Below are 11,309 nucleotides of genomic sequence, written 5' to 3'. Positions count from 1 at the left end.
TGCTACCCATGGCTGAATAAAAAATCCTTCTATAACTTTCTCAAAAGTTGGTCATTCACCTTCAGATTGAAGACTTCTAGTCTAAGGGAAATGGAAATATCCCAGAGTAGGCCTTTCTACTTTTAGACTTCCCTAAATAATTAAAGCTAAGTGGTTTTTCCCCTCTCGATAGACCTTTCTTTATATACAAAGATCATCTTTTTTTTTAAAAAATGTGTTTTAGTAAAAGATGACTATCGAATATCATTATAACCAACTATAATTGCTAATAGAAATGCAAAAGGTTTCATAATTTTTCAGTCACCTCCTCTAAATACTCATCAGGATTCTTTATTGATTCACATTGATTTTTTTCTCTTATTGAATTAATGGTGCATATTATTTCATTTAGATCTTTCCTGATTTATACAAATATATACATATATATATAATTCTTCTCAATATTGAATGCATTCCTCAGATGGTAATATTCCATTACATGAAGGCACCAATATTTATTCAATCATTCTCCTATTATTTGGCCTTTAGATTGAAATATAAAATCTGGAGACAGCTAGGCAGCTCCACGGATTGAGAATCATACCTGGAGATGGGAAGTCCTAGGTTCAAATCTGGCCTCAGCTAGTTGTCTGACCCTGAGCAAATCATTTAGCCTCCATTGCCTAGCCCTTACCACTCTTCTGCCTTGGAACCAATACTTAATAATGATTCTAAAACAGATGTTAAGAATTTTTTAAAAAGAAAAGAAAAGAAAAAAAACCTTTAAGCAAAATGGCATCACCTAGTCTGATTCTACTTAAATTAGGAGGAAGTTGGGTGCTCAACAGAAGAGGTAAGGATACTGATGAAGTTTCTCTGAGCCATGTGGTATATGTAAAGAGTTCTATGGGCAAACATTTACTAAGGCAGCATGTTCTGGTTTACAAATAGCTTAGTTTATTAGGAAGATTTTCTTTTCATGAAGGTAAAATATATTTCCCTCTGATTCTTTAAAGTTTAAAAACCCTTATCTTCTGTCTAAGATTCAATACTGAGTATTGATTCTAAGGCAGAAGAGTGACAAGGGGTAGGTATTTATAGTTAAGTGACTTGACCAGGGTCACATAGGTAGACAGTGTCTGAGGCCAGATTTGAACCCCAGGACTTCCCATCTCCAAGCCTGGCTCTTTATCTACTGAGCCACCTAGCTGCCCCTCACCTCTGATTTTAGTTCTTTTGGGGGAAGCAAAGCAAAATAATTATAATCCTCTATTTCTTATGATAATTCATCAAAATTCTCCTTCCTTCAAGTCTTCTTGAGGCTGATGACCACAATGCAGTCTGCTTCTGCCCATCTTGTCCATCAAGGATATCACTGGTTGCTCCAGAAATGCATTTATACTTTATTTATATGAAATAGCGAGTAATTGTAACTGACATTTACTTAGCACTTTATGGTTTTCAAAGTGCTTTTCATATCTTATTTCATTTGATCCTTTCAGGAACCCTATAAATTATTACTCACATTCTATACATGAGAAACTTGAAGTTAATTACTTCTCCAGCATCACACAACTACTTAATGTTTGAAGCAAGATTCAAACCTAGGTCTTTTTGACTCCAGCACTAATCGATTATGCCATGACGAGTCTCAGCAAAAACCATTCCTTCTCCCCCCCCACCCCCACCCCTGGTCAATTTGTTCAGTGTATACTTTATAGTTGTCTGTATATTGTTGTCTGCAAAAAGCAAAGGTGTGGTGCTGATGATCCTGGGAACACAGCTGCAAAAACTGCTCCTATGTCAATAGGGACAGAGAGAGTCTCTTTTCTGAGGATCAGTTTTAACTAACTAATGACCAAGAGGGATGTAATCAGTAAGGAAAATGGAACCATCGCACTGGAGTCCAAACATCACAGTATCTGAGGCCATTACAGGGGAAGGAAAAATGGCACTAAAATAGGAAAAGTAGCTATATTGAATCAACCATACATATATATCACATATATCTATGTGCATTTATACATATATATGTATCTATATATGTGCATAAGCATATACATAATATACATATACATACATATTCATGCATACATGTATGTACTTATGTGTATCTATGTGTATATATGGAAAGGGGGAAAAGGAAGAGGAGAGAGATAGAGACAGAGAAGGAAAGAGAAAAGAGGAGGGAGAGGGGCAAAGAGAAAGGGAAGAAGAGAAAGAAGAGATCTATCTTGAAAGCAATATAATTGTGAAGAGATTAAGGAACTAATTCATAAGGGATATGAAGGGGATGGGGAATGCCATAAATATTGGAAAAATCTTAGACTTTGTTAATATCCAAAAAATAGTAGTTGTACTGATCTATGTTTGTCTTCTCTCTCAGCCATACAAAACCTTTGTGAGGACATCTCTACGTAAGTTGAGGTCATCTTCAATAAGAGTCTTGCAAGCAGGTTTTCACAAACAATATTCAATGGCGGATCATAAATCACTGGACAATGTAGAGAATATAAGATTCCACTGAGACTATTTTTTGTTATGAAAAAAGCATTCAATTTGGTAAAGCCAAACTCCATTTTCTTCAGGATACTACAGAAGACTTATGAACAGAAATAATTCCATTCAATGAAAATACACATCTTCTGAGGCACAAAATAGGGAGGAGAAAAGGTAATGAATAATGGAAAACAGTGTCAAATGAAGTATATCCACTCTGGGCATTCATAGGAGGAACAGATCACTTTGGGTTCATGGACTGGGGAAATACGTAAAGAAGGTAAGATATGAGTCCTTGGGGAGGCCATGAAGGGTAGATAGATTTTGAAGAGAGCATTGACTTCCTGTTCCTTGTAGGTAGGAAGAATACTGTCAGTAAAGAAAAAGGGGAGAGAAAATTCAAGCCATATTTAGAAAAGGACTAAATTGAGAGCTGACATATATGGAAATTTAGTTGGTGAAAAGGTACATTGGAATCCAGTTAGTGAAGGGTCTTGAATGCCAGACCAAGGAGTTTAGACATTGTTTTATAGACTGTGACAAGGAAATCACTTTATAAGAGGTTTACAAGACAATGAGGTAAAGGATGATTTTTTAAACAGGAAATGGTATACTTAAGACTAAATCCATTGGTTAGTCATTCAATAAGCATTAGTTTACTACTATGGACAATTGAGAGAAATAATTCAAGGATAACATTACTATTTTTAAAAGGCAACTGATAACATTAGTGATTGTTAGCTCATGTGCCTAATCTCTTATCTCTATAAAATCCCTATGAAAGTACCTCTCTCTCTCTCTCTCTCTCTCTCTCTCTCTCTCTCTCTCTCTCTCTCTCTCTCTCTCTCTCTCTCTCTCTCTCCTCTCTCTCTCTCTCTGTCTCTCTCTCTCTCCCCCCGTCTCTCTTTCTCTCTTGTCTCTGTCTCTCTCTCTCTCTCTCTCTCTCTTGTCTCTGTCTCTGTGTGTGTGTGTCTCTCTCTGTCTCTGTGTCTCTGTGTGTGTGTGTCTCTCTGTCTCTGTCTGTCTCTCTCTCTCCCCTCTGACTGTCTCTCTCTGTCTCTGTCTCTCTGTCTCTGTCTCTGTCTCTCTCTTTCACGTCAGAGCACTCTTGTTGGAATATAAAGAAACGACATTTTACAAACAATATTCTACAGCAGACCACATCTTTACAATCTTGCAATTAAATCAACAAGTTGATATAATAAGCTCCTACTGTGTACAAAGCACTGGGAAAAAAATCTTATTTATCAAGAACATCTTCCCTTATGAGACAATTGGTGGTTCTGTGCATAGAACATTGGACCTAGAGTCAGGAAGATGTGGAGTTCAAATCTGTCCTTAGATATTTACTAGTTGTATGTCTCTGGGTAAGTGAATTACTCTCTTTATGCCTTAGTTTCCTCAGCTGTAAAATGAGGATAATAATAAATAACTCCTACCTGCCAGGGCTGTTGTGAAAATAAAATGTGTTAGTATTTTTAAGTGCATGGAACACAGCAGTCACGTAATTAATGCTTATTCTTCTTGCCTTCTCCCCCAACCATAGATGTAAAAGGTATTCCTTTCCATTCTTCTCTAATTTGTTTATGATATGACATTTTATATCTAAATTATTTTAGAGGGGGAATAATCTCAAGTGATAGATAGTGAGGTGAGGCTGGAAGATAGCTGATCAAGTGAACATGTAAGTCAGAGGAATTAGGGAGCATGAGAATGTGAGAAGACAGGGTCTATACTAGCATTTTTCATAAATAAATATTGAACCACTTATTGACAGAATAGTACCCTCCCCCCCAGCCCTGTCCCCTTCCTCCATCCCTTCCCCACAGATCAGACCCTACCAGTATACTCTGAGCAAGGAGATTTCTACTTTCCTTCCTTTGGAACTAAAAGTGTTCCTCCTTCCAGGTCAGATAAGGAAATAGTTTACACCAACACCCAAATGTAGGATGGAAGGGGGACAGAAAGATTAGAATGAAGAAGGGAAAATGAAAAAAAAAGGATGAGAATGATATATGATAGCAGTCATCTTACAATGGATACCACAGAATGACAGAATTGAAGAGTTGGGATGGGGTGGGGGTGAGGAACCTCCATAACATCTAGTCCAATCCTTATATGAGAGGAATCTCATCTACAACATATTTGCTAAGCAGAAATCCAGCTTTTTCCTAAAGACTTTAAGGAAGGAGAATTCATCATCACTCAAGGCAAGACATTTCCCTTTTGGGCAGCTCTGGTTGTCAGGAAGTTGTATTTATTTTTTCCTGGCATCAAACCTAAATTTGTCTCTTTAAAAGATAGCCCATAAAGTTTACTCTGAGAAGCTTAAACTAACACCTGTGTTATCTGCCCCATCAGCCACCCCCTATTAAAGAATGTTAACTCTGAGAAACACCTTAAAAATTATCTAGTCCTACTCTGTGCCACCCCACCCCAATCACTGCCCCCCCCCAACCTGCTTTAAGGATGAAGACATTAGTTCTCAGAGAAGAAAAGCAAGCTGTGGCTAGTACTTGGTTGAGCCCAAATGAGATTCCTGGTACCTCCAAGCCCAGTATGATAGCTTCTATCTGCTCCTCTCTCTCCATAATACTATAATAGCTTAGAGTCAAGATTGTAGAAGATTAATGCCAATCTAAGCTGTGAATCTGCTCTAGTTGGCAATGGAAAATGCCAGTCCTATTTCTGGCCCAGAATCCTGATTGAGGAAAATGAATGGACAGATGTCTTGTTACCTTTCCCAAGCTCTCATGCCTCCCTCTCTCATGTCTTTTCTAATCAGGCTTTCCCTGCTGGAGGAGAGAAAGAGGAAGGGCTGATTCATAGACTAAATTATGAGAGAAGCCCATTCTGCTACAAAGCCAAGACCTTCACACTGTTGTGTAAAAAAAAAAAAACTGCATCCGGAACAGTTCTTCAAGGGAATTCCCATGGGAGAGGGTGGCCTTCAACTTTTAACACAGAACCATTCCCAATTACTGACTTTTCCTAATCTCTTCTCAGGCCTCTCTTGGTTTTTTATCAGGGAATTTGAAGGAGCCAAGAGTATCAAATCTGATTTCTCCCATCCAACCCAGACTTAGTCCAGTTCCCAGGAACCAGTTAGAACCTCATAGAATTCTGCATCCCACATAGGGTGGGGAATAAAAATGGAAGTGGGTGGGGTTTGGGTGAGGGAAGGAGGTGGGAAGAACACTGTTCTTCGAAAACAGAATGTACCTAAAGCAATTCTTGGAAAGTGTATGAGGTTGAAACATCGGTCAACTTTATTTTTTTTTCCTCTTGGTTAAATTAATACACTTTCTCACAGGCTGTTCATTTGATGTGTTTAATTATCCATCTGAATGAGTATGGAGAAAGAGAAACATACATGTATGTATATTCATATATGTATACATCTTCATATATGAGTGTATACACATGCCAATTGTGTGTAAAAATTTTTAAAAACAAAAATAAAAAATCAAGTTCCCAAAGTAAAGAGCCCTTCCTTGTCCAAGAGGGCGGAAGGTGACATGTAGACAGAAACAGATAAAATGTGGGATCCACGATGCCAAGAAATTCTATCAGACTTTATCCTTGTGTGACCTGTTTATGAACAATATATTTTTAAAAATTACTCATATCTACCTACTCTAGATTGTTGCATTTCTAACAGGTCCTACTTCCTTTAGTCCATATCAATATAAAATCTGTACACAGCCCACACTAAGAGACCCTAAGAATCGACTTACACTTTTGAGAATTCCATAAGTAATTATCTAGTGCTTGACTTAACAGAGCCACAAAGGGGATAGGGCTACGCTAATGATTTCATTGAAAAGAGAACTCCCAGGTCAGGAAGCTCCTTCAACCTTTTCTGCCACCTATAATCTTTGAGTGTTGCTTTATATCTTGTAACCAAATCCAATATTAAGGCTCGTGACATGTTGCAGCGGTTAGGACACATACATCTCGCCTTCCTTTGCCCTCTCTATCCGATCATATGTTGTAAATAGTCCCCAGAGTTAAGTTAAATGAGCATGGGATGGTATCTGAAGGCTTTGAAATCTTGGTGGAAATATCATTGAGGTGAAACTCTTCTTGCATTTCAAAGCCCTTTTTAATTGGACAGCAACTCCTGCAACCTTATTTCCTATATCTCTCCCCAATATACAACCTTTGTTCTCCTCAGGCAGGTCACTTTTCAGGATCTCCTTCCATGCCAAGTATCTAGCATTGTCCATGTTATTCCTCTGTAATATCCTATAATATTGCCCTTCTTACTCCTTTTGGATACCTCCAAATCCTCCCTGTCCTTAAAGACTCAGCCTAACCCTAATCTTTACTATCATCTCAGGTCACTCTAACCTCCAGGGACTTCTTTTTTTTTCTAATTCCTACTGCACTGAGCATCTACACCACATCACTTAGCTTTTGATTAAACATTTCAAATGATCAATAGAAGGAGTCATAAAGGAGATCTAATTAAATGGTGTCAAATTAAAATAAAGATGCATCACAGTGGGCAGTATGTTGATATATATACATATATATATAATAAATATATAAAATTATAAATTAATATTATCTACATTGCAATGTATTTTTATTTACTTTGTCAAATATTTCCCAATTACATTTTAACTTGGTGCATATCTCACTCTGGGATGTTATGGGCCCCACTGGGGAGGGGTACATATACATGATGCCTCTGATCTAGTCCACTCCACTTCTTTTATAAATGAGAAAACTCATACCAAGAGAGGTCAAGTTATTTGCCCAAAGACACAGAGGCAATAAATGGGAAAACTGAGTTTTAGAGTCAGATCCTGTGACTTCAAGTACAACATTTTTTGAAAAAAAAATCTTTACCTTACTGCCCTCCTTAGAATCAACATTAAGTATCAATTCCAAGGCAGAAGAGGGTAAGGGCTAGCCATTGGGATTAAGTGACTTTCCCAGAGTCACATAGCTAAGAAATGTCTGAGGTCAGATTTGAATCGAGGACATCCTGTCCCTTAGTCTGGGTCTCTATTAACTGAGCCATCTAGCAATCTCTATGGGTAGCATTATTTTCTAAAGTATCACAGACTTGTGATTATTTCAGATATATTGGTTATGGACCTTCCCTGCCCTCCTTTCCATTTTATTGTAAGTTACTTAAGGGCATAAAATATGTCTTCTATTTCCCTGTGTTTCTCATACCACCGGGCTTAGTATTGAGAACCCTTGGCATTCTATAAACAATTATTCACAGCTTGATTTAGTCAGAGGTACAAATAAGGATAGGGCTTGGACCTATGATGTCACTGATGGCAGGAAACTCTGGGTGAAGAAGCTCTCTTTATCAACGTACCTTGGCTGGCACCTTCTCTGTGACTTAAAGAGAGTTGCCAGCCCCAGAAATCTGAAAAGTTATGTGACTTGCTTCAATCACACAGTCGCTACAAATTAGAAGTGTGAAGTGAACCTGGGTCTTTTTTGGTCTCAAGACTGGCTTTCCAATTACTACACCACACATTTTTTTTCCCCTGAAGGGTGTTCAAAAAAATCCTCAAAATACTAAAGGTCGGTGATTAGAGATTCATCAAAATAAGGGTAGACATTCTGATGTGATTTTTGGAAATGGAGATTCCACCCAAAAGTACCAGAGTGCAGTAGAGAACCTGAAGAAGACTGTTCTGGTACTAGTACTGATCTGTCCAGGATTTGAAATTTCATTGAGTTCTAAGTGTGTGTTTTGTCTTAATTTAAATCTCTGCAAAATCTCAGAAAGGACTCCAAATATGGTTTGAATTCTATCTCTGATCGTAATTATGTGAACTTGAATGAGGCATTTAATTTTTTTCAGCCTCAATTTCTCCATCTGCAAAATGGGGACAAATAACATCACACAACTCCCAGAATTGTTTGGAGGGCCAAATGAGATGATATGTGTAAAGTATTTTGCACACCTTAAAGACTTGTGCAAATATAATTTATTATGTCTAAGAGTTTTAGAGAAAATGCCCTGGGCAAATAAGAGTGTTAAGTGCAGAGGGATAAAATCAACCACCCAAAGAACTCATTACAACTTACAATTCACTCACAAACTCACAACTCAACCACAACTCACAGTTTACTCTCAAACTCACCAGAAGGAACAAATGCCACTTAGAACTGTAAAGAAAATGGTGTTCAACTACACGTATGTAATTACTATCTTAGTGGTGAAAAGTATAGGGCAGTTAGCAAGAGAAAATGAGAGACAATCATCTGAGATGATATAAGTGTAGCCTTGCCTTCAGACAAGGAGAAGAACAAGATGACCTGTGAACTTCCATTTCAGGCTGATTCATTGATATTACCTTGCATAGAGGCAGGAAAAAATACCAGATTATTTAACATTTCTGGGTCTCAGATTCTTTCCAACTTGAGACCTTTCTGAGTCCCATTTATGCTTCATAATTCATTGATCCTCTTGGTGAACACAACAGAACATATCAGAAATTCTCCAGTTTTTTCTTATACAAGAGAAAAATGAGGTCATAAGAAGGAAGGACTTTGCCTAAGGTCAAGATTTGAACACAGAGCTCTTGATTTCAAGCCAGAGACCTTTTGAGGTATGTAATGAGGTATCTTCAGAAATCTGGCAGTATGCATTTTATGAAGAGTTCCTAATACTCTGATTTTTCATATTCCTCCTATTTATCACCAACAACAGAATTTCATTCTGGGAAGCACCACCTTAAATTCTTGTGTCTACAGATTCCCTCTAGATGTCCACAAGTTTGAACCTGTCCAGGAACCTCAAACAGATCATTAATCTGAATTGTTTGTAGTACCCCCAGGCCACAGTAGTTTAAAGTGCCTCTATCAGATGGCTTCTCAATCATCTCTAGACCAAATAGTCCTGACTTTGTCAGCCTCTTCCCATATTCCCTAACTCCATTATTAACTATTATCATCCTGGAAAATGTTTTCCATTTGGAGTCAGAAATCCTTGGTTCAAATGCTGGCTTTGGAAGGGAAAGGAATAGCCCTGATTAAGCACCTATAAAAATGTCAGGTATGGCATTAAGCATTTTACAAATATCTCATTTGATCCTTGGCCACTTGCTACTCATATGACCAAGTCAATAAGCTTATCTGAGCCTTAATTTCCCCATTTATAATTTGAAGAGGTAGGACTGGATAACCTCTAAGGTCCCTTCAAGGACTAAATCTATGATCCTATGATCCCATGGGCCTTATCCCAATTAGTGAGGGGATTTAGCTCATTTTAGCAATTTAAAGACCAGACCTGAGTCCCTGAGTCTTTAACATCCTGGGATATCCTTTCCCTCTCTCTCTCTCTCTCTCTCTCTCTCTCTCTCTCTCTCTCTCTCTCTCTCTCTCTCTCTCTCTCTCTCTCTCTCTCCTTTCTCTCTCTTTCTCACACACATACACACACACACATCTGTCAAAAGACAAACTAATAAAACCATCTTGGATAGTTCAAGTACAGTCCTGCCTGTAAAGCAAGAATTCTATCATTGAATCATGGGATTATAGATTTATAGCTAAGAGATTATTTTGTCCAACCCCTTAATTTTGTAGATGAGGAACCTGGAGCCTCGGGTCATGTTGGAAGTAAATCACAGAATTTGAGAGTTGGAAGGTAACAGACATGCAACGCAAATCATACACAAAAGAAATTCCCATTAATACACACTGGAAGAGTCACCAACCAAGCTCTTCCTGAAGACCTCTAAGGAAGAAGAACCCATCACTAGTACTCTTGGACAGCTCTAATGGCTAGAATTGTTAGAATACAAGCTTTAGCATTCTTTCTCCATTCATTATAAAGTATCAAAAGAAATATGTCTTTTCTTCTAGAGTCCATGTAAAGAAACTAAGTCGGTCTTTGTTTGGCTATGGGTGGCATTCACTCAGTGAAAAACTGATGATGTTCCATCCTTTCAATCATATCTGATTTTTCATGATGCCATTTGGGGTTTTCTTGGCAAAGATACTCAAGTGGCTTGCTATTTCCCTCTCTAACTCATTTTATAGATGAGGTACTGAGGCAAACAGGTTTAAATGACTTACCCAGGGTCTCACAACTAATAAATGTCTGAGGCTGGATTTGAACTCATGAACATGCATGTTCCTGATCCCAAGTCCAGTGCTCTACCCATCACAATTCCTAGTTTGTCCCCTTATGAAAAATTTGAGACTAAATCCTTTTCTTTCCCTTCTCCTGCATAGATATGTATTGTTTCTTCTCTATTATGTAGGTTCTACAGTATTCTACAGTATATTCTACAGTATACTAAGTTTAGTTTAGGGTGAGAGAGTATGAATTGAGTAGTGAAAAACAAAACAAAAACAGAAACATGAAATATTGGCCTCCAATTCTATAAGACACATTTTAAGAAGGACATCGATAAATTTGAGTGCTCTAGAATAAGACAAACAGAATGGTTGGGAACCATTTTGTATGAGGATCCATTGAAAAAAAAATGTATAATAGAATATTTGAGGTAGGTGAGATGGGAGTAGATCCTTATAGTAGACATTCAATATATCAAGGGTTATATTGCAGAGAACAGACTAGACTTGTTTTGTATAGTTTCTGAGGTTGCAATTGGAACTAATGTGGAAAGGAGATATGGTTTTGGAATCACAAGTCCTAGATTAAATCTTGGTTCTAAAATCATCATTTAATCTTTCTAGACCTTAGTTTCTTTGCATGTAAAATGGGGTGCTCATGACCCTGAAAAATGCCTTTCAATCCTAAATATGTGATTCTATCATTAATATACAGATTTTACTCCAAAACTGAAATAAATTTCTAATAACAAAAGGTACATAACATCAAGTTA

The sequence above is a fragment of the Monodelphis domestica genome, chromosome 8 (assembly GCF_027887165.1).
Source record: "Monodelphis domestica isolate mMonDom1 chromosome 8, mMonDom1.pri, whole genome shotgun sequence".
In the NCBI taxonomy this organism is placed as follows: domain Eukaryota; kingdom Metazoa; phylum Chordata; class Mammalia; order Didelphimorphia; family Didelphidae; genus Monodelphis; species Monodelphis domestica.
The sequence above is the reverse complement of the archived record's forward strand: the minus strand, read 5'-3'. Positions refer to the sequence as shown.